Source organism: Salvelinus namaycush, chromosome 11, assembly GCF_016432855.1.
Source record: "Salvelinus namaycush isolate Seneca chromosome 11, SaNama_1.0, whole genome shotgun sequence".
NCBI lineage: Eukaryota > Metazoa > Chordata > Actinopteri > Salmoniformes > Salmonidae > Salvelinus > Salvelinus namaycush.
Window position 1 is genome coordinate 25,486,658 of NC_052317.1, and position 25,921 is coordinate 25,512,578.

Consider the following 25,921-nt stretch of genomic DNA (forward strand, 5'->3'; position numbering starts at 1 on the left):
AGAATATTACGACGATCGTTACAGAACCACCCACCAATCTAGGATCAAGCGGAGTGCAAACGGGCAGCGACAGCAGTGGGAAAAAACCCAGGACTCCTGGACTTGGGAGGAGATCCTGGACGGCAAAGGACCCTGGGCTCAGCCAGGGGAATATCGCCGTCCCAAGGCGGAGCTGGAGGCAGCGAAGGCAGAGAGGCGCTGGTATGAGGAGGCAGCGCGGCGACGCGGTTGGGAGCCCGAGAGTCAGACCCAAAAATTTCTTGGGGGAGGGCACACGAGGAGTGTGGCAAAGCCGGGTAGGATACCTGAGCCAACTCCCCGTGCTTACCGTGGAGTGAGAGGGCGTCGTACTGGTCAGACACCGTGTTATGCGGTAAAGCGCACGGTGTCCCCAGTACGCGTGCTTAGCCCAGTGCGGGCTATTCCACCTCGCCGCACTGGTAGGGCTAAGTTGGGCATCGAGCCGGATGTCATGAAGCCGGCCCAACGCATCTGGCCTCCAGTGCGTCTCCTCGGGCCGGCATACATGGCACCAGCCTTACGAATGGTGTCCCCGGTTCGCCAGCATAGCCCAGTGCGGGCTATTCCACCTCGCCGCACTGGCAGGGCTACGGGCACCATTCAACCTGGTAAGGTTGGGCAGGCTCGGTGCTCAAGAGCACGTGTCCTCCTTCACGGTCCGGTATACCCGGTGCCACCTCCATGTACCAGTCCTCCGGTGGCAGCCCCCCGCACCAGGCTGTCTCTCCGGGTTCTCTCTCCAGCTGCTCCCACCTGTCCAGCGCTGTCAGAGCCTTCCTCCTCTCCAGCGCAGCCAGTGCCTATACCACGCACCAGGTCTACAGTGCGTCTCAGCCGGCCAGAGTCTGCCGTCTGCCCAGCGGCGCCTGAACTGTCTGCCTGCCCAGCGCTGTCCGTCGGTACTGAGCTTTCAGAGCCGTCCAGCCAGGACCTGCCAGAGCCGTCCAGCCAGGACCTGCCAGAGCCGTCCAGCCAGGACCTGCCAGAGCCAGTCAGCCAGGACCTGCCAGAGCCAGTCAGCCAGGACCTGCCAGAGCCAGTCAGCCAGGACCTGCCAGAGCCAGCCAGCCAGGATCCGCCAGAGCCAGCCAGCCAGGATCCGCCAGAGCCAGCCAGCCAGGATCCGCCAGAGCCAGCCAGCCAGGATCCGCCAGAGCCAGCCAGCCAGGATCCGCCAGAGCCAGCCAGCCAGGATCCGCCCCTCAGTCCGGTGCTGCCCCTCAGTCCGGTGCTGCCTTTTGGTAGAGTGGGTTTGACATGGAGGGTGGCCATTGGGAGGAGACCACGGAAGCGGGGTTTGACTATGGTGGGTTGGGGACCACGACCAGCGCCAGAGCCGCCACCGTGGACAGACGCCCACCCAGACCCTCCCCTAGAGTTTATGCGGGTGCGCCCGGAGTTCGCACCTTAAGGGGGGGGGTTATGTCACGTTCCTGACCTGTTTTCCTTTTTTCTTGTATTTATTTAGTTGGTCAGGGCGTGAGTTGGGTGGGTTGGTCTATGTGTGTTTTTCTATGTTGGGGTTTTTGTGTTCGGCCTGGTATGATTCTCAATCAGAGGCAGCTGTAGATCGTTTGTCCCTGATTGAGAATCATACTAAGGCAGCCGGGGTTTCACGTGTGTTTTGTGGGTGGTTGTATCTCGTGTCAGTGTTCGTGCCACACGGGACTGTTTTCGGTTTTGTCACGTTTTGTTGTTTTTTGTATGTTAAGTGTTCAGTTCGATTCATTAAAATATCATGGACACGAATCACTCTGCTTATTGGTCCGACCCGTCTCGCCTCTCCTCGTCGGAGGAGGAAGAATATTACGACGATCGTTACAGTAGGCCTATATTTAAATAAGTCATTTGCCAAACGGCCTGTCATCATTCACTTTGAACTGGACTGTCTGTTTACAGGCAGTAGCAACAGTGTGACTTTAGATCATTAGAGCACATTTGTCAAAAGCCACAAAATACACCTGAATGGATTTCTGCAAATATGTAAATACCATGGAAGTCCTCTAACATTTGGGAACTTCACGGATCTACTGATCAAACAACCATGACAAGGTAGGCTCTCTCCCTCAGTTGCTTATGCACATCAACAACAACAAGATCAACAACTAATGCTAGCCAGAGCGAGATTAACTAAAAGCTATCAAGGGAACACTAGATAAACCCTCTCCAACTTTTTTAGCTAACTTAGTTGACCGTCAAAATTGCACTGATAAAGGATGGGGAATAGTAGCCTGCTCAACCTTCTGCAGCTTGCCTGCCAATGCATGCTTGTCCCAACCCACGTTTTGACAACTGAATGGGAACTTGCCTGCCAAATACATTTGATTGACGAGATATGCTAACTGTGAATAACAGTTGTTAGCTAGCATTGTGATTCACATTTCTTGCTAGCTAACCAAATGACTGTATCTCTAGCTGTAGCCACTGAAAATTATATGAGGGGGAAAAGTCAGTCACTCACCCACTCCTCCAATGTCCTGACATCTTCCCAGCAGCTATTTAGCTAGCTAACATTAGGCTTTTAGTTACTGCATAGATAGCTAGCTAAATACAATCAATTCTGTAGATATGCTAGCCCAGGTGTGTCAAACTCAATCAGCACATGGGCCGTGTTGAAAAAACACAACGAATTCGCAGGCCAGACATAGCCTATTTCTTTTGTTTCTTTTTCGACCCCAAAAATATGGCTTTTGGCCTTTATAATGTCCACTTATGTACATAGGATGCGGTATATAGCATAATATGCAGGGACCATAATAAAAAAGTATTTAATAACTCCAAATAACAAAAATGTAGCTATAGGTTGTTGTAACATTTCAGCTTAAAACATATTTTCCTTTTTTTTCACTGCATGGATCACGGGTGTGGTTGAATGATGCATTGCTGTATGGTGCACTCAAAATATCTTGTAGTTGAGTAGCCATCCTAGGCTACTGTGTAATTCCCGGGGTTTAGTGGAGGAAAGAGTCAGACGCAGGAGACAGAGAGTTCAGAGTAGCGTAACTTTTAATCACCACAAAGGTGAAACACGACGCCACTCCAATCAAATGCCCCAACATACAAGGGGAACAAAAAGTTTTGAAAATACAACTAGCACGAACCGTGACATACACGCATGTACAAACAGTAAACAAAACAATCCCGCACACCCAACAGGCGGGCCTGCTGGGTAATAAAGCCCTACTAATCACCCTAACTAAAAACAGGTGTAACCAATAAACAAAAAAGGAGGGGGAGGAAAAAGTCAGTGGCAGCTAGTAGGCCGGTGACGACGACCGCCGAGCGCCACCCGAACAGGAAGGGGAGCCACCTTCGGTAGGAGTCGTGACATACTCCTCAAGTATTGTTGGAATAGGCCTACATATTTCTCCTTTGCATGGTATTCTGTTGCAGGTTTTGTTTTTTAGTTATTCATTGTCATGTTTTAAAAACATAGCCTAGCTATGTATATGTACACTTGGCCTCCTCTGTGCACTGTAAATGGGACAAACAAAAGCAGCGCAATTGAAGTGAAATTCACCGATTTGAGCGCATCAGGCTGTAATTTCATAAAGTAGATGACTCAATTGTTGACTAATTTATACTCACTTGTGTCCTATTCAGCACACAGGCCTTGTTTTTGACACGTGCACTAGCCTATTAGCCACATTATGACTGATTTATGATCTTTGCCCTTGCTAGTTTGATTTTATTGACATTCCAAGCATTAGTTACAGTTGTCCGTATTTGTTCAAAATATTGAGTCATTGGCTGTATTCCAAACACGTAAAAGACACACCCACTCCCCTCAGCCCTCAAATTAAGTGGACTTTTCTGATGACGTATCATGACATATGATGAGTTGACAGTTGCAAGGCGAGGGAGAAGAATTCATGAATTTTAAATGGACCGCCCTTGCCCAGGAATTTGTCACTTGTTCGTCCCACGGTTGTGTTTTCAGTCATCATGAAACCAACGGTAGCTGTTGATTGTGCTTTATATGCGCTACAGTCAATATAGATTACATTTCATATCTTGGCTAGAAGATAACGCATCCACAGACATCAAATGCTAGCCATCCGACGATATCAGGTAAATCCAAAATTACAATGTAATTGTAAGTGGAAGAGGGTGTGTCTTTTAAGTGTTTCAACTGACTCTGACAGTTGAACTTGAGGTGAGGAAGTTTGTTTCAGGCCTACCAGAGTTACTCCTATAATCTAACAATATACTGCTTATCTTTATAAAAATTATTCTGGTTGAAAATGTACGATTCATCTATATTTGTATAGCAGACGCAGTAGCCATCTAACAGAAAGAAATGCATGTCAGTGTTGTGGCATGCAGCCAGCATGTCTCTCTATCTCTCTGGGATAGGCCTAAGCTTCCATTCCTTTATATAAGCTACATATATTTACTTATACAAATATTAATATCACACAGTTGAATACATATGGATGTCTGTGAAATTTCTCAAATGTCCGGTAAATTAAAATCTTCCCTGTCATGTTGTCCGGCGCCAAATTTTCAGAAATTGCATATTGTTTTTAATTCCGATTTTTGAATATTCACAACAAAATCTGTGTCCAATTGGATGGAAATCTAGCTATGCGGTAGACACTCTAAAGACTTTGGCAAGTGCGCAAGTCCAGTGACACTTTGATTATTCCTGCACATCATGGTTTACCTGTAGCCACAAAGATCTAAGGAATAAGCCACCTGCCAAACAAGCTTGTAAGAATTGTACTTAAACTCCCTCCTCATACTCATCTGTAGGTTAAGCATGTTTTTGTCTCTATATCTGTGTCTGTATCTACAGTATGTAACTGTATTTATGTAAAAAATAGGGACCACAATGGATATAAATCCGAGACTTCACTGTAAAAATCTATTTTTTTTACTGACAAATAAAATCAATCAATCAATCCAAATTGTGCAGCGGCCAATTGATGAATGGAAAGGGACATCTGTTAAAAAACACCAAAAAGTTGTCAAGTCTTCGATACTGGGTAAGCCTACAAGGTAGAGAGGGATGCATTTTCTGTTTGTCGAGATTGACATAGTCTATTTATTGTGGTATTGAAAACACAAACCATGATATTGAAGTGCCCGAAGTCGCTATGCTTTGTTTATTGGTTGTGTGTTACATTGGTACAGAAACCTATTGGTGGAAAATTCATTGCATATTTTTTATATAATTTTAAATATGGCATCAAAATGTAAAAACTCTGATATCCCCCTAACTGATCATTGTCTGCAGCCGGATCTGATAGTGAAGTAATGAAACAGGCAGGGAGAGTGAGCTCCTCTGTGGTGGTCAGCAAACCCTCACTCATCTGGCCCGTAGCCCTGCGCGGCATCGACTGTGCCATAAAAGCATGCCATAAAAGCATGTGGTAAAGTCCATATTCACATTTATTAACACAGGGTCACTACAATTATTGTTATTTTGGTCGTAAACATTATTTTGAGTTAATTATATGAGGGGGTACAAGGGCAGTGTCATGTGAAAATATTTGTATTGTTGGGTGCATTTTTTTATGACACCTTGAGTTGGACCAGCCCCTCCCCCCAGTAGATTTTGATATGTCCCTTACAATACGTCATGGAATTTCTGGTCAAATAGAACCTATTTTTAAAACCTCTTATAAATTTGTTTTCTAGCATAAACTAGGAATTGTATATTTTGACAGATGTAAAGATTGCCTGTTTGTTTCATATCTGTAAAGAAGTTAAGTCAGTTCCACTTTAACGTCCACAGAGCAATCTCCACTCCAATTGACAACTTCTAAAGGACTATAGAAAATGACTGGCTTGAAATGGGGGGAAAGAGTTCTTGTGCATTTCATGAATTCGGGGGAGAAGCCATCACCTCCAGAGAATGTCCCTGGAGACCTATGTGAAACAGCAATCATTTCCTTTTCTCTCACACCATGCATAGAGTAAATGCTTTCAGATTACTTACCAAGTCACCATCTGAGCACAGAAAATCCTTTTATTATTTGGTGTAGTTAACACCTTGCTGCATACCATGCACAGTGAATATACAATGTATGATATATAGATACTATACTATTCACCCCCCTTGGATTTCTTTCACATTTTATTGTGTTAAAGTGGGATTAAAATGTATTTAATTGTAATTTTTTAGCAACGATCTACACAAAATACTCTCATGTCAAAATGGAAGGAACATTTTTATGAATGAAAAATAAAACACCAATATATCTTGATTAGATAAGTATTCAGCCCCTGAGTCAATACATGTTAGAAACACATTTGACAGTGACTACAGCTGTAAGTTTGGGCAACTTTCTAAGAGCTGTGCACACCTGGATTGTGCAATATTCCCCCATTATTCTTTTCAAAATTCTTCAAGCGTCACACCCTGATCTGTTTCACCTGTCTTTCTGCTTGTCTCCACCCCCCCTCCAGGTGTCGCCCATCTTCCCCATTATCCCCAGTATATTTATACCTGTGTTCTCTGTTTGTCTGTTGCCAGTTCGTTTTGTTCGTCAAGCCTACCAGCGGTTTTCCCCTTGAGTCTGCCTGCCGTTCTGTACCTTGTCACACCACCCTGGATTATTGACCTCTGACTGCCCTGACGCCAAGACTGCCTGCTGTTCTGTACCTTATGGACTCTGATCTGGATTACTGACCTCTGCCTGCCCTTGACCTGAGGTTTTGCTTGCCCCCTGTTCTAGTAATAAACGTTTGTTACTTCGACACTGTCTGTATCTGGGTCTTCTCCTGAAACGTGATATCAAGCTCTGTCAAGTTGGTTGTTAATCATTGCTAGATACAGTGGTTAGTCCTTTAACTTCTTATGGCTGCAGGGGCAGTATTGAGTAGCTTGGATGAAAGGTGCACAGGGGTGCCCATAGTAAACTGCCTGCTCCTCAGTCCCAGTTGCTAATATATGCATATTATTATTATTACTATTGGATAGAAAACACTCTGAAGTTTCTAAAACTGTTTGAATGATGTCTGTGAGTATAACAGAACTCATATGGCAGGCAAAAACCTGAGAAAAAATCCAAACAGGAAGTGGAAATTCTGAGGCTGGTCGATTTTAATATGCATATCCTAGGATCTGGGCCTGAGTAGCAGGCAGTTTACTCTGGGCATGCTTTTCATCGGACGTGAAAATACTGCCCCCTACCCCAAAGAAGTTAATTTTAATCGCTATTTCTGACTTTAGTGACTCTACTTGGCTGGTAAATGTTTGTATGCTTTTTTACGCGGGGCGCTGTCCTCAGGTAATCGCATGGTTTTCTTTCGCCGTAAAGCCTTTTATAAATCTGACACAGTGGCTGGATTAACAAGAAGTTAATCTTTAAGCCGGTGTATAACACTTGTATATTTTATGAATGCTTATTATGTGTATTTCTGTATTTTGAATTTGGCGCTCTGCAATTTCACCGGATGTTGGCCAGGTGGGACGCTAGCGTCCCACATACCCTAGAGGGGTTAAAACATGGGTCTCCTGGTGGCGGCCGTCACGGGTACCGAACCTGCATCTGTAGCAATGCATCTTGCACTGCGGGAGCTCCCATCCACTCGGGAGCCCCCATCCACAAAGTCTCAAAATTCAGAGAGGTGTTTGTAAAGGTATATTGTCCTGCTAATTGCCATAATGGGCTTTCGTAATACTGTACATGGTGTCCAGGTCAGGATAACCAAAACATTTATTTTTTAAAGACTATCAGAAAGAATGTTGGTACTTATGTTGATACTTTTGATCCAAAGCCATGAATGATTGAGTCACTCAGATTTATGCAGGTGCCGGGCTATATGGCTGTGCCATCAACTTGATAATGTACAACGATATTTTGGAGGTTATTTCGTAAAAAAAACAAAAGTGAGAGTTTGTAATCTGAATAGAGGCCAAAATAATATTTGTAAAGGCCAAAAGATTTGTTTTTGTTTTTAGAGGGAGAGAAACACTGGGCCAATTGTGCGCCGCCCATAAAGGCCAAAATATAACCCTGCTAATAGCCATAATGGTGTTGTACAATGTGACCGTATGTGTTTGAAAGAGTATTTTCCACTAAGCAACTATTTGTTTACCTTCATTAGACAACTTGTTGTTCCAATATTTCTGTAATTCAGTGATATTTATTTCCATAGTAATTCGTTATGGATCCATAACTAAATAAATAAATAAACTTTGCTAAACTTTGCTAAACTTTGCTAAATCGTATATGCTTTTACTTTTGGATTATAAAGCATTTAAAACATTTTTAAGATATAAACCACCAGCATTTGTTTATTAGGCTATAACAGAACAGCATAACGGTCCGGACGGCCCTTGCTCTGCTTAGTGAGCAGTTGGTCAAGTTCTGTTGTCAGAAGAGGAATGGAAATGTCAGGGTGAACCGACGACCTGATGAACCCACCAGGTATGTTGACTCTGCCTGTCGGAGGTGGAGTTCCAGAACTCACAGGTGTGAGGTGCCCTCTTCAACGCGTCATTCTCCGCTTGTCACTCCACCAATGCCGTCTGGCTCTGGACCAATGCATCAGCTGTCGCCCATATCTCTGCCCTCCGATAATGTTTCTCTTTCTGCTGGTCTGTCTTCAATGACTCGATCTCAGTCTTCAAAGTTTGAATCTGATCCATATGCACCTTCATCAGATAAGGAGAATGGTACTGCCATGGTACGCCCATCGATTACAGTGACCTATGATAGAAACGGTAAATCAATTAAGAATTTAAAGTGACTCCAACACACAAATGCTGAGTACACATTTTAAGAATGTAGCAAAAGTAACCGCTTTCTTGGCAACCATGAATTTTTTCTGTGCGGCCCGTTGTCCAGCCCTTTGTCCACTGATCTCCACGGATGGTTGTCGACATGTTTGTATGCTCTGCAAAAACACATTCATGTTTTTAGTACACAATCATTTATTTTTTATTTTTTTAAATGTATTATATATTTTGGAAATTATTTTGTTTTCAAATAACAGAAAAAGGCTGTTCTTGAACATGGGGTGAGATATTGTTACTAATTTGTAAATAAATCCAGTTTGTTATTTAGAATTATTTATTTATGTTTTTAGAGGGAGAGAAACCAAAAACCTACAGTCATCTCATGGGTCTCCCAATCAAGGCCAGCACAGGTATTGAACCAGCATCTGTAGCAACACAGCTTGCACTGCTACGCAGTGACTTAGACCGTTGCGCGACTCAGGCGCTGTATAATGTGACCTGTTTGGAGGGGCTACAGTACTACAGTAAGAGCAAAATTATCCTAACGAAATAAAATTATAAAATCAACAGTTTTAGTAAGTAATGCTGAAATCGTGCACAATTATCTGTTTCTATTTAGATTTATGTAACCCATTCATTGTCAGTTAGAGACACAGTAGGACCAAAAGCATAATCAGTGCTCTAACTCCCCCTGGTGCTGGTCTGGTGACGCAGGGTACCGTGCTAAACCACAAATTACCTCTAAGTCCTGCAGCATAATCACAAAACTTTTACTGGAGCAACCACTGTAGCCATTTTCAAGTCTTGCCATAGATTTTCAAGCAGATTTAAGTCAATATTGTAACCATGCTACTCATGAAAATTAACTGTCTTCTTGGTTAAACAACTCCAATAAAGATTTGACCTAGAGCAGGGGTACTCAATTCTTACCCTACAAGGTCCGGAGCCTGCTGGTTTTCTGCTCAAGCTAATAATTAATTGCACACACCTGGTGTCCCAGTTCTAAATCAGTCCCGGGGTAGAGGAGAACAATTAAAAAATCCAGTGGAACTGGTATCGAGGTCCAAAGTTGAGTTTGAGGGGCCTAAAGTTTTAGGTTATTTTACTGCTGAAAGGTGAATATATCGCTTAGTGTCTGGTGTAAAACAGACTGAACCAGGTTTTCCTCTAGGATGTTGCCTGTTAGCTCCATTCCGTTTATTTTAATCCTGAATAACTCCCCAGTCATTTCCGATAACAAGCATATCCATAACATGATGCAGCCACCACCATGATAAAACAGATGGAGAGTGGTACTCAGTGATGTGTTGTGTGATTTGCCCCAAACATAACACTTTGTATTGAGGACAAACAGGTCCATCCTTTGTCACACTTCTTTACAGTAGGTCATGTACATATAAAAGGACTCATGAGCATCAACCTGAAGTTCATAGGAGCATGTCAAATTGGGTGTCAAATTAAAGCTACAAGACTGTATTACTGAGAAATTAAGGCATACAGTATATACATTTTTCAACAATTTTCCATACTAAAACTTTTAAATAAGCAAAGGCTTTGATTTCTTGTCAAGCAGATGTATTCTAAGACCCCTTTTCCATCTACCAGAAAAAGTAATAAGTTATTAGAAATACATCAAAATACAATAATATTGACGTAAAGACCCCTGCCAACTAATATCAACACATATTTCGTTTTGGAGAAGACTTTCTGCTTTCTGTAAGTGTAGCCCATTCCTGCAGTCGAATGATCTAGAGGCCTCATGGGTGAAATGTTTCTAACATTTTTCATAATTAATAAAGATATTTTTTTTAACTCTGAAAATCCAGTGTTTCTATGTCAAACATTTTTGTTATATTTCAGTCTTCTATGATGTAGATAATGTGTAATACTGGGATGCAAACTCAAAAATGAATACATTTCAATTCTATATCTGAGATGGTACAGGTGTCTTCTTTTTTTTAAGCCCATAACCATGTGCGTGAGGTGTATGATTTTATTTCAAAGTAGATTTGTTGAATACCAAGAAACACTCTGTGTGACCCTGATTTAGCCCACAGCAGTAATTAAGAAATTGCCTTTTATCTTGAAATTACATTACCAAAAACCCACATATCTTTAAGATATTTTCTAATTAAAACTCAAAATTCCATTACCAAATCGATAACGGAATTTGCGAAAAATCGTTAACGCAATCTCTGCAATTGAACTGGCTACAATGGGACATCATAGGGGAACTCAGAGTTGTCACAACCCACAGTTGGATTCACAAGTTTGGAAAGCAAAGTAGAGGACAGTACAGCACAGCAGAGTAGAGTACAGAGTATAGTTCAGTACACTACTGCACAGTATAGTACTGTACTGTAGAGTAAAGTTCTGTATAGTACACAGTATACTGTAGCACACCATAGAGTACTGTAATGTACTATGTTGTGCTGTACTGAACTATACTGTACTATACTCTACTTTACTATACTCTACTGTACTGTGATGAACTCTACTCTACTGTTTTGTGCTGTACTGTACTGTACTGAGTTCTACTGTACTTTCATGACTAAACTTGTTAAACATAGATGTCTATGATTGGTTCAGATTTAGACCGGTCCGAACCAACCAAATTCGGTCTTGTTTGGGGGCAGAGGTCATTAAAATAATAGCCAGTGCGTAAAATAATATTCAAATATGCAAAGGAGGATATTGCATATTTATACCTTTGTGTACTTATTTAGGATACATGTACATCACCATGAAGAGAATGACGGTCATATCCATAATTATGGATTTCTGTGTAGTACAGATCAGGTACCCATGAAATTCTGTTACTGCAATTCCTTTACCGGGTGTGAATCCACTTCACTTACTGTAGTTCAAAATACAAGTCAATGTGTCATGTCATAGCTGACACCCCATTTTCTTCTGTGAACATCGTTGAATCTTAATTTGGAGCAGAAATGAAGAGTTTTTGGAAAACGTGGACTCAAACTTTGCCTCTGCACAGTTTTCCAGTAAATGTGTTTTTCTACATTTTTCTGTGTAAATTGTTAAAAGTAGTCTTGTGTATAGAGTTGCGCATGTATTTTTTTGTACAATTTTAAGATAAACTTCCCGTCAATGTGTATTTATAATCTATGAGCTGAATTACTAGCTTACCTCAATTAGCCACGAAGTACCTAGTTTGAAAGGGACTATTTACTGGAAACTGTGCAGCACAATTTTGCCTACATTTTCCACCACGTTTTCCACCCCTACCAATTTGAGATCCAGCCAATGAGGTTCAGCCCATCACCATTTGAGTGACAGCTAGCAAGATGCACACATAGCAGAGAGAGAGAAAGCAATGACGTGGTGCACATATCTGTACATATGTGACATAGTACACAATTTCCAGGGACCACTTTTGGCTCGTGAGCGGTACTTTCAGAACTACTGGCCAAAAAGTGTACAAAAGTACTGAAGAATCTCTAATATTGTGGATCAACTACAATGTTGTTAATCCAGCCTCAGGTTCTTCTATCACAGCCATTAAACTCTGTAACTGTTTATTTTAAAATCACCATTTGCCTCATAGTGAAATCCCTGAATGGTTTCCTTCCTCTCCAGCAACTCATTTAGTAAGGACGCCTGTATATTTGTAGCTACTGGGTGTATTAATACACCATCCAAAGCCTAATTAGTAATTTTACCTTGCTCAAACTGATATTCAGTGGCTGCCCTTTTCGAGGATTTGGAAAAACTCCATGGTCTTTGTGGTTGAATCTGTGCTTGAAATACTCTACTCGACTGAGGGAATTCACAGATAATTCTGTGTGTGGGGTAAAGAAAGAGGTAGTCATTAAAAAAATAATGTTTACCCCTATTATTGCACACAGAGTGAGTAAACGCAACTTATTATGTGATTTGTTACGGACATTTTTCCTACTGAACTTAAGACATTTTTGTTTGTCTTTTATTAATATATAAAAAAAAATTAAAAAAAAATCACTTTGACATTATGGAGTGTTTTCTGTAGATCAGTGGCAGAAAAATCACAATTAAAACCATTTAAATCCCACTTTGTAGCTGAAGGAAATGTGAAAAAATCCAAGGGGGGTGAATACTTAAGATAAGTATACATAGCTATATTTCCCTTTTGACCTCATCAGTATTGTATTAGGATTAGCACATGGTTGGTAGTTCACCAGGTGAGATGAGGAAACTGCCAGCCAGAGTAGAAAGGCTGTTAATTGAAGAGCAGCATAATCAAATGAGGGATGAGGGTAGGTGAGGATAGTGGTAGGGTAGGTTGGGGTTTGTGGAATCTGCACTTCAATTATTGATCAAACAGCTGTTAAATGGAAATGTGTTTACATCAATTAATCATCCCCCCCATATGCCCCTAATCGGTCCTTTCCACAGAGGTATCAAAGCAATCCCACCGTTGACGCCGGCTACATGGGAGACGCAGCGCTTAGCCCTCCATCATTCATCATGTTTTACTGGGCTCTAAAAGCTGGAACACATTATATGACAAGTGGTTACTACAGCCATAAGACAGCTGCTGGAAACTGTACTCACATACTCCCAGGGCACATGATTCGGTGTGGTACTATGTGACATACTGTATGAGACATTATGACTCAGGGTCTACCTGTTTCTCATTTGAAGGATCGGAAGTTATTGAGACGTTTGTAACACTCCATGGTGACACCATCAAGAACATTTCAAGACTAATCCATAAAATATGGAGTAATGTTATGAGGATTTTTGGTGAAAGAAGAAGTGATATCCCTGCCAGAGTCAACTGAAGATAAAGACTTGATGTGCTTCTGATATGATGCACATCATTGTGTTTCTTTGTCTTTGATGTAATCTCATTACTTTCAGATCGCCTGCTTTCTGTAATTAAAGTGAGAGGACAGTGTTGTCCTCTGCTGTATTCCATATTTACCACGTCACCGAGCATTCAGGTTAATCCAGACAGCTGGGATTAACTAGTGGGATTGAGATTGTGATTGACCACTCAGGTAATAACCTCACAGGTATGGATTATCTGGAAAGTAATTGAGTCAGGCTTGGTTTGGCCTGGAAGGCCTTCTCCTGGTCAGATAGCCAGAGTAGGAGGAAGTTACTACCAGAGGCTGAACATATTCTACATTCTACCACTTCTAGCTGGAACCTAATCCTAACCGTTCATGTCCACATCCTGCTTCAACCCTAACCCTCAACCATAACTCTAACACTGGCTTCATGTCCACATCCTGTTTCATTCCTAACCCTCAACCATAACTCTAACACTGGCTTCATGTCCACATCCTGCTTCAACCCTAACCCTCAACCATAACTCTAACACTGGCTTCATGTCCACATCCTGCTTCATCCCTAACCCTCAACCATAACTCTAACACTGGCTTCATGTCCACATCCTGTTTCATTCCTAACCCTCAACCATAACTCTAACACTGGCTTCATGTCCACATCCTGTTTCATTCCTAACCCTCAACCATAACTCTAACACTGGCTTCATGTCCACATCCTGTTTCATTCCTAACCCTCAACCATAACTCTAACACTGGCTTCATGTCCACATCCCGCTTCAACCCTAACCCTCAACCATAACTCTAACACTGGCTTCATGTCCACATCCTGCTTCATCCCTAACTCAAGCTTTGTCTGTAGTTACAGGTATACATAGGAAACACACAAACTGTCATCTTATTGAACCAACACTTATGTTGAACATTTCATTTGACTGTCGGTGTGACTTTATTTGAAGGGTATTGTCTTCAGTCTGTTCCTCATCCTGCAGTCAGACAGCTGACATCCAAATGATCAATGACATCAGATCAACGCCATGGGAACAGGAAGATACATATCTCATGATTAATCACTTATCATGTCCAGCTTTCTTCATCTAGATAGGAACAGTATCCTGACATGATAATGTTTTTGTTTGCTTTATAAAGGTAACATTTGTGTTTTTTACGGATGATGGATCTGTTGCTTACTGCTGTGAGGTTGACTTGGTCGATATTCCTTTAACTCTTTTGATACGATGAGAGTAGGAGGCGAAAACTGTCAGAAGTAGATGAAAAAAAAGAGAGAAATAATCAAAAACAGTCCCTCAAGCAAAATTCCCTCACTTTTACCTTTGCATCTTAGAGTGTCCAACCAAGCGTTGAAATCCATTTCTGAAGCCATCTCTCTTTACCATCTTACATTCACCAGCATTTACTTTATACAAGTAGGTGAGTTCAACATCCTCTTGAACTCTCTTCATGCATTCTCCATGAATCTCCCACCAATGATTATCTCTGTGGAAACATCCCTTCCTCCAGCCATTATGATAGCACATAAAGACATTATCCTCCTTATTTCTATAGGATTATTAGCATTTCTAAGGCATGGCCATGAATCATTTGGCTGCCATGTGGTCAACGTGATTCTCCTTAATAGCATGACAGGTCACCAGGGTTTCCACAGGCACGTAGCCGCACAGGCACACACACACACGCACGCACGCACACATACACACACACAGCGAGACAGATAGGTAGAGGTTATTGACACTTGAACTCTATAATGGTATTGTGCAGCACTGAGCGGATCGACAGGAATATTTTAATTAGCCTAATAAAGTACATTTCTCGCTTGCAGGGAATATGAGATGTACACTGAGTGTACAAAACATTAGGAACACCTGCTTGTTCCATGACATAGACTGACCAGGTGAATCCAGGTGAAATCTATGATCCCTTATTGATGTCATCTGTTATATCCACTTCAATCAGTGTAGATGAAGGGGAGGAGACAGGTTAAAGAAACATTTTTAAGACTTGAGACAATTGAGATGGACTGAGAAAATATTTAAGTGCCTTTGAACAGGGTATGGTAGTAGGTGCCAGGGGTACCGGTTTGAGTGTGTCAAAAACGGCGATGCTGCTGGGTTTTTACCCTCAACAGTTTCCTGTGTCTATCAAGAATGGTTCACCACCCAAAGAACATCCATCCAAGTTGACACAATTGTGGGAAGCATTGGAGTCAACATGGGCCAGTACCTTGTAGTCCATGCCGAATTGAGGCTGTTCTGAGGGCAAAAGGGGGTGTCACGCCCTGACCTTAGAGAGCCTTTTTATTTCTCTTTTGGTTAGGTCAGGGTGTGATTTGGGTGGGCATTCTAGTTTGTCTATTTCTTTGTTGGTTCCCAATCAGAGGCAGCTGTCTATCGTTGTCTCTGATTGGGGATCATACTTAGGCAGCCTTTTTCCCCACCTTAGTTTGTGGGATCTTGTTTTTGTCAGTGACTGTGTAGCCTGCAGAACGTTATGTTTGTTTATCTTTTTTGGTGTTCATCTAAAATAAAGAAAGATGTACGCTTACTACGCTGCGCCTTGGTCTCCTTCTATCAACGAGCGTAATAGGGGGGGGCTGCAACTCAATATTATGTTCCTAATGTTCCAGAATATGTTCCTAATGTTTCATACACTCAGTGATAATATATACATATCCAAATGAACAGATGTTCAATGTTAAAAATAACTGATATGAAACATGCAATAGTCATTTATCTTCCCCTGTGAACATACCCTTCTGTTTATATGAGTTATTTAAAATGTGTTATTTTTAAAGAAAACATATGTATAAAATTAAATGAAGACAATGAGCAACAATCTGTCTGTCATCAGATTCGGCAGGAAGGCACAACAATTGTCACATTCACATCAAACTGAAAAGGAGAGATTTCTATTTGAAACCACACACTCCTTTAGTGAGGATCCCACATCAACACTTAGAATACATATGATCCGTCTCTCTACCTCTGCTCCAAGTACAACAGTGAATCATTTGTCATTAGATGGAAAAATCGGTGGTGAGAAAGGTTTGATCACACCATTTATTTCCCAATTATTTACTGACTTGAGAAATGATGCATAAACAAGGAGAGAGTACCTTGTTAAAACTTGATAACACCATCCTTGATGAATTAGTAAACACCTAGGGCCTGTACTTTCCAGTGGTAGGGTTTCCATAGCAATGCCCAATGATGTGTTCCACAGCGCAGACTAGCTACTTGATTTACAGTGTGGCATTTGCACTCTTTGTCGGAATCATCCCAAGACTCTTCTCTAGCTTGTGTCTCTGCAGCTGAATGCAGTCTCACATTTCTTAGCAGTGACAGGTCTCGCCTGAGACTCTTGCCTTGTATTGTCTATTCAAGCCAAACAAGGGCCGGCGAGAGTTCTCCATTGCTGCATTTTTAATCATTCATGGCAAGGCCAGAGCACAATTTCTGTAGAGCTCTATTACCCCTGCTGAGAAGGTCGGCCGCCAATCTGCTTTGGCTTCACCCTCAGCAAATACTACTGGACAAAGAATTTATGACTCCTATAGTATTGTACAGCAGACCAAGTGTGAGGGAATCCAAGGTGGACTGCCCAATGTGTTTTAATGACCTGCAAAAGCTTGATAAGTATGAACGGTTTAATGTAACATTACATTCATCCCAAAAATATATACAGTAGCAGTCAAAAGTTTGGACACACTTACTCATTCAAGGGTTTTTTACCAAATATGGCTAGCTTCTGTATACCACCCCTATCTTGTCACAACACAACTGATTTGCTTAAACGCATTAGGGAAAGAAATTCCACAAATTAACTTTTAACAAGGCACACCTGTTAATTGAAACGCATTCCCGGTGACTACCTCATGAAGCTGGTTGAGAGAATACCAAGAGTGTGCCAAGCTGTCATCAAGGCAAAGGGGGGCTACTTTGAAGAATCTCAAATATATTTTAATTTGTTTAACACTTTTTTGGTTACTACATGATTCCATATCTATTATTTCATAGTTTTGATGTCTTCACTATTATTCTACATTGTAGAAAACAGTAAAAATAAAGAAAAACCCTTGAATGAGTAGTTGCGTCCAAACTTTTGACTGGTACTGTATATAAAGAAAAAAATACATTATTCCACGTAGACGTATGGTCCACATCAATGTTTAGAATCGTCACTTGATCTTATATCTGAATTTTTTATCCCATTTGTGGTCTCGCACGCACTGTATCAACAACCAACTTCGTTAGGAACAAAGGACAAGAAAGAGAGGATGAATATTTTTTGCAAATGGTTTTCTATTATTGCCATTTAAAATGCAACAACCCCCATTTATGTTGACAGCATGCTTGTAATTGGAATAATTAGAATAATAATTGGAAACAACTTCACCTACACAGTAAATGTGTACAAGGTCAGAGACAGAGTAAGAGATATACTTGAAGCTATTTGTTTCATGAATTCAGTTCTACAGATAAAAAGCCAGCAAGAAACACAGTTTATTTTGTATTACTTGGTAGCAAATGACAGCTTGGCATATCTAGCGTTATTTTCTACAGGAAGAAAAGTACATATTGCCATGGGAATAAGCTCAATGGGGGGTCTGGTGCAGAAATGTTAGTCTTTAAAGTGCTTTCACTGATGCAACAGAACAGTCATCTAGAGAATCTGGATCGACGTCTTGCTATCTCTTCATGTGTTTGTCCGGTCCGTCTTTAGATGACATTTAACCAGTGACACTGTGACTGTCTGTGGGTGTCGAAGGAGACAACATCATTATTAAACTAAATGGTGTCCATCTCTTCCTCCTCCTTATGATTGCCTGTCCTGGCCCTGGTATTACAGTAGAACAGGGGCAAAATCAAACAAAGCTAAGTAAGCAACAAACAACAACCCCGTACCAACCCTCCTCTATCAAGACTTCATGAGGAAACGCAAATCTGCCCCTGGGTACATGCTGGTTTTGATCATATCACATAATTTGTGTCGCTCTGATATCCTCCCAAACAAACACCTAACAAAGAAGATCAGACAGTGTCAGGGAACAAAGACTGACAGGCTGCAGCACCTTAAACAACAACAACATAATTCCCAAACTAGGGAGGTTCAGAGGAGACAACTGACTTTGACGAAGATGACGCCCATTGTGTTTGATAATGATGTGCTGACTTGAGGGGCCTTTGGAGACACAAATGGTCATGTCACCTTACGGTCTTCATAGGGCAGTGATGCTTTGTGCTAAATTGTCTCTCTTTTCTTCCAAATGACCTATTAGCAATTGCTATCTTCAAAGACGAGGTCACAGACACAAGCTAAGGCACTGACCATGTCACTTTGAATTGGTGCTCTTCACTTCACACCAGGACTTAATAAGTAAGATTCTTTGACATTTCAAACCATAATTTTGCTTAGCTGCTACTAGCCCAACTTGTACATTTAGAATAGATGAAGAACCTTCTACGTCAAGATACAGAGAGAACAAACTTACTCACATGTATGAAGCTGTTCAATAGCAGTGCGTTGGATGGCTAATTCAGAGCATCAACAGAGTACAACTATTCAAAGACATTTGGAAGCAACATTTTAAATATATAGTGCATTCGGATAGTATTCAGACCCCTTGACTTTTTTCACGTTTTGTTACGTTACAGCCTTATTCTAAAATTGATTAAAATGTTTTTTTCCCCTCATCAATCTACACACAATCCCACATAATGACAAATAAAAACAGGTTTTTTAAATAAAAAAATGTTATCACATTTACATAAGTATTCAGACCCTTTACTCAGTACTTTGTTGAAGCACCTTTCGCAGCATTTACAGCCTCAAGTCTTCTTGGGTATGATGCTATAAGCTTGGCACACCTGTATTTTGGGAGTTTCTCCCAATCTTCTCTGCAGATCCTCTCAAGCTCCCTGACCAAGGCCCTACTCCCCCGATTGCTCAGTTTGACTAGCCGGCCAGCTCTGGGAACAGTGTTGGTGGTTCCAAACATCTTCCATTTAAGAATGATTCCCTCATCAATCTACAGGAGGCCACTGTGTTCTGGGGACCTTCAATGCTGCAGAAATGTTTTGTTACACTTTCCCAGATATGTGCCTCGACATAATCCTGTCTCGGAGCTCCACGGACAATTCCTTCAACCTCATGGCTTGGTTTCTGCTCTGACATGCACTGTCAACTGTGGGACCTTATACAGACAGGTGTGTGCCTTTCCAAATCATGTCCAATCAATTGAATTTACGACAGGTGGACTCATTTACAAATTTAGAAAAAACTGTTTCTCTCTTTTTCATTATGGGGTATTGTCTGTAGATTGATTAGGAAAAACTTGGATTTAATCCATTTTAGAATACGGCTGTAACATAAAAAAATGTGGAAGTCAAGGGGTCTGAATACTTTCCGAATGCACTGTATGTCTGTAGCATTGGTGAAAGATCAAGAATCCCAGAGAGGTAAAAACTGAATCTTATTTCTATCTAATGACTGAGATATTAGCTGATGCTGTTCATAAAAACACATTACTTTGTATCCAAGCTCATGCCCTTGAAAGTGTTGTCTCTGAAAATAATGTATTAAATAGACTAAGAACAGATAAACAACAAAAGAAGCAGAAATGTTTGTCAATAAAGCCCATTAGCGTTTTCAGCTGTAAATATGAACAATTACATTTTCCATGAAGCAATACCTTGGTTAACACTAGTTAATAGAAATACAGTGATACAAAGGTACAATGTGTATGGAATATAAAATTAGGTGAGAAAAAACAACATTATTGTTTCACCTTGGAGGAAAGGATAATTGGTAAGATTTTCTTTCACCATAAGCAACACATTTAATCACTTATATACTGGTTAAAATAGGATGAAAAGCTCTCTCGCTCTCTTTCTTAAATTCATAGGTTTCACCTATGATGAATGGTGAATAAACAGAACAATTGTGAGCTTTGAAACCGTTTGATGTGATGTCTCCCAGTATTTCAGCATATTTTGCAGAGGTTACAGAATGTGCACATGTATTATCATTAGTGTTCACTGGGTTATCATGACTAAATATGAATCTATAGATAATTACATTATCTTGAGATGATGGTTTTAGACTTCTCTCTCCTCAAGGGTAACTGTGTGGTGTGCTGTAGTAATTCGCTGCCTCAAAGTTGTAGTGTAGCCTTCCCTTCATTTAATATTCTATCTTTATGTTTTACCATCACTTCGATTATTTACTACAAGACATTAACATTAACAAAAAAGAAATGGGAAAATCCCAAACCACAAACAAAGGATTTTAGAGTTTGGCTTCGAGGTACTGCGCATGCATTCACCAGCCCCTGCTGTTTTTAATGTCACTTTTCTACTTTGGCAAGAGAAAGAGAAGAGGCCCCTTTTCTGAAAAATACCTACATGTTTTGCAGGCATTTCATTATCGTGATACTGACAGCAGGATCATCCATCCAGGGGATGCCCATAGTTGTGTGTAACTTCAAATCGCGGACAGAGAAAGGAAATCAACTTAGCTGGAGAGTTTGTTGCTGCTTCAGTCAGGAATCTGTGGCCACAGATATAATAGAGATCTCTTTCGTCCGGTGTATATAGCAGAGCTAGAAAATAGAAAAACACCAACAAAACAACAAACAAGAAACAATTCTGTAAGGCACTGGAAGCTCCAACTATTTATATCTTGCTTTATCCAACATTTGAAAGCATTGGACAGTATGCTATAAGTGCCAAGGTCATATGAATAAGGGTCAGTATCATAGTCTGCTAAATGACTAAAACATTTTACTGCCACAGTAGAAGACCAGATGTTTCAGAGGCCTACTCTGAAGCTATTCCATAAGGAAGATGTATATTATTACAAACTATATTGCGAAATGTTTACCCTGAGACCAGAAGGAACCACCATTGTCCATTGTCCATCATTGTCCATTTTCAAACTTTTTAAAGTGCGACTGAACGCACCAATTCCGCATGTGTTTCTCTGTTCCACATTAAGAAAAACTATATTTCAGTCTTGGTTCGATGTGGCAGTTACTGAATTTTGTCTCCATGAGATACCATAGCAACAAAGGCAGTATCATTTCTTCAACATAGTCAGAAGGAATCTAAGATAACTCTATAAAATCTGTTATTAATTTGGATGTTTTTGCAGAGGAGGTTTTAAGATGCGTTGTCTTATGTAAACAAAGTCCGATCTGCTGCGCTGCTGGGCAGGTCTTTCTCAGTGTCTGTGTGTCACGGATCCCTCCGGAACTTTCATCAAGCAACCCTGTCCCCTATTCCCACTAATTAGTATTTGTATATATGTTCCCTTTGTTCACCATGGTGCTGTCCATTATTGTTACAATGTCCGTTGGTTTGTGTGAGTACCTGTGCTCTCCGCAGACGATTACGGGTCTCGTCCCGTGTGTTAATCATTGTGCGCGTGTGTTATTTATTCGAGGTACTCCTCGCACTTTTGTTTTGGGTTTCTACCCTGTGTTTTGTTACGTGTTTGTTTGGTCTTTGTCCCATGTCTTTACACGGCACGCCGTGATTTGGGCTTAAATAAAAACCCTATTACGCATTCCTGCGCCTGTCTCCCGAATCATTTATGCCAGCGTGACAGTGTGTTCTGTGGTATGGTTGGATAGAGCGCAATCACCGCAGCTGTGTATCCCGTGTTAGTGGGCAAGTGAGCATTGTTGATATCAAAACCATGACGAACTCACTTTAACCTTTATTTTTATCAGGGAGTCATACTGAGACCAAGGTCTCTTTTACATATGAGCCCTGAATTAATTAAATGACAGAAAATACACACCTCAAAATACACCTAAAAAAAAATTCCCGAAAATGCAAGCAGAAAGAACAACATAATAACCACACATATTCAAATAAATAAAATAAAATGTTATTTGTCACATGCGCTGAATACAACTGGTGTAGACTTCACTGTGAAATGCTTGCTTACGAGCGCTTCCCAACAATGAAGATAGTAAAGAGGAATAAAATAAAAAGTGTAAAAGTTTGAGTGTGCGTGTGTTTTGTGTTTGTGTAATATGTATATATGTGTTTGTATTGTGTCGGTCTGCGAGTATGTGTGGGTGCGTGTGTGCGCATGTAGTGTATGTGAATGAGTGTGGGTTTTGTGTGGGATTGTCAATGTAGGTTGTGTGAGTGAGTGTGCATATGGTTTGTATATATAGTCTACGCAGTGTACGTAGGGTCAGTGCAAGATAGATTGTGTTTAACCTCTCTTGGGTACGTGAGACGTTAGCGTCCCACCTCTTCAACAGCCAGCGAAACTGCTGGGCGCCAAATTCAAATACAGAAATACTCATAAAAATGCAGAAAATAAAACATATTTTACATAGGTTTAAAGATGAACTTCTTGTGAATCCAACCACGGTGTCAGATTTTAAAAATGCTTTACGGCGAAAGCATACCTTACGATTATTTGAGAACATAGCCCAGCAGACAAATCATTACAAACAGTAACCAGCCAAGTAGAAGAGTTACACAAGTCAGAAATAGAGATAAAATTAATCCCTTACCTTTGATGATCTTCATATGGTTGCACTCAGCAGACATTCATTTACTCAATAAATGTTCTTTTTGTTCGATAAAGTGTCTTTATATCCAAAAACCTCCATTTTGTTCGCACGTTTTCTTCAGTAATCCACAGGCTCAAACGCAGTCAAAACAGGCAGACAAAAAATCCAAATTGTATCCGTAAAATTCATAGAAACATGTCAAACGATGTTTATAGTCAATCCTCAGGTTGTTTTTAGCCTAAATAAATCGATAATATTTCAACCGGACAATAACGTCGTCAATATAAAAAAGCAAGAAAGGCACTCTCTCGGTCGGGCGCATGAAAAAGCTCTGTGACACTTTAGGGTCCACTTATTCAGACTGCTCTTACTCCCTCATTTTTCAGAATACAAGCCTAAAACAATTTCTAAAGACTGTTGACATCTAGTGGAAGGCATAGGAACTGCAATTTGAGTCCTAAGTCAATGGATACTGTTATGGCATTGAATAGAAAACTACAAAACCAAAAATAAAACTACTAACACATGGTTAGCAGATGTTATTGCGAGTGTAGTGAAATGCTTGTGCTTCTAGTTCCGACAGTGCAGCAATATCTAACAAGTAATATCTAACAATTCCACAACAAATACCTAATGGAATATGGAATTGAATGGAATAAGAATATATACATATACATATACATATATGGATGAGCAATGACAGAGCGGCACAGGCTAAGATGCAATAGATAGTATAGAATACAGTATATACATATGAGATGAGTAATGCAAGATATGTAAACATTATTAAAGTGGCATTATTAAAGTGACTAGTGTTCCATTTATTAAAGTGGCCAATGATTTCAAGTCTACATGTAGGCAGCAGCCTCGCTGTGCTAGTGATGGCTGTTTAACAGTCTGATGGCCTTGAGATAGAAGCTGTTTTTCAGTTCCAGCTTTGATGCACCTGTACTGACCTCGCCTTCTGGATGGTAGCGGGGTGAACAGTAAGTAGTTCGGGTAGTTGTTGTCATTGATCTTTTTGGCCTTCCTGTGACATCGTGTGCTGTAGGTATCCTGGAGGGCAGGTAGTTTGCCTCCGGTGATGCGTTGTGCAGACTGCACCACCCTCTGGAGAGCCCTGCGGTTGTGGGCGGTGCAGTTGCCATACCAGACGGCGATACGGCCAGACAGGATGCTCTCAATTGTGCATCTGTAAAAGTTTGTGAGGTTTTTAGGTGATATGTCAAATTTCTTCAGCCTCCTGAGGTTGAAGAGGCGCTGTTGCGCCTTCTTCACCGCAATGTCTGTGTGGGTAGACCATTTCAGTTTGTCAGTGATGTGTACGCCGAGGAACTGTCACGATCTTTCAAGATCGAACCCAGAAGCAGACCAGGACAAGGAGCGTAGGAAGAAGGTGAGTATTTATTTACAGTGAAATGTGAAAAGGTAGATATATCCAGATGGCGTAACGGGCAGCGGTGGTGAGTAGATGAGAGGAAATAGGTGAATCCAATGTAGTAGCAGAATCCTCTGTCAACCAGGCGGGAATGGAGTGAATGATCCAGGTGAGTAACTGAAGACAAAACAAACGGAGGTAAGTTCAAGGCAAGCAATACGTAAATGAAAACAACAAAACAAATTCTATCCAACTGGAGTCTGGTACTCAGGCACAACATACTGTTCATGGCTAACGATCCGGCAGGGAATGGAAGTCAGGTCAGAGCTTTTGAAGGGTAGAGATGATGATCAGGACAGGTGTGCAGATTACTGACGGGAAACAGGTGCGGGTGAAATCAATCTCCCAATGAGCTAATTCGCCCGGCAACCAGACAGGGTGCGTTCCAGGACACCTGAAACACACTCCAGGACAGACACACAGGCAAACCCAGACTCAGGAAGCGGGATTCGTGACAGTACCCCCCCTCCGACGAACGCCACCGGGCGGACTACCTGGAGCGCCAGGATGGAGGCGGTAGAAGTCACGAATCAGGTCGTCATCCAGAATCTGTCGCCGAGGAATCCAACTCCTCTCCTCTGGACCATATCCTTCCCAGTCCACTAGAAACTGGTACCCTCGACCCCGCCGTCTGGAGTCCATGATGCGGCGCACCGTGTAGACAGGACCACCTCCGATCATCCGAGGAGGAGGAGGACGAGGAGGAGGAGGCAACAGAGGACTGAGGTGAACCGGCTTGAGACAGGAGACATGAAAAGTGGGATGCACTCTAAGTGTTGCAGGCAACTTGAGTCGAACCACCACAGGATTTATGATTCTCTCCACTACAAACGGACCAATGAACTTAGGTGACAACTTCCTTGACTCCGTCCGTAGAGGAAGATCCCGTGTAGCCAACCAAACCTTATCTCCAACCGTATAAGCTGGGGCAGGAATACGGCGACGGTTCGCCTGTATCTGATACCGGTCAGAAACTCTAAGGAGAGCCTTCCTGGCCCGATGCCAGGTCCGGTGGCAACGACGAATATGGGTCTGGACAGAGGGAACCGAGAGATCCCTCTCCTGAGAAGGAAACAAAGGAGGTTGGTATCCGTAAAGGCATTGGAAGGGGGACATCCCAGTGGCAGATGAAGGAAGGGTATTATGGGCATACTCAACCCAGGGTAATTGAGATGACCAAGAGGTGGGATCAGAGGAGACAAGACAACGCAGCGTGGACTCCATCTTCTGGTTGGCTCTCTCCGCTTGACCATTAGATTGTGGGTGAAATCCAGAAGTGAGACTGACTGTAGCTCCAATGGCCAAACAGAAGGATTTCCAGACAGCAGAGGTAAACTGAGGACCACGGTCAGACACAATGTCACTGGGCAATCCGTGAACCCTGAAAACCTCCCTGACCAGGATCTCGGACGTCTCCGTAGCCGATG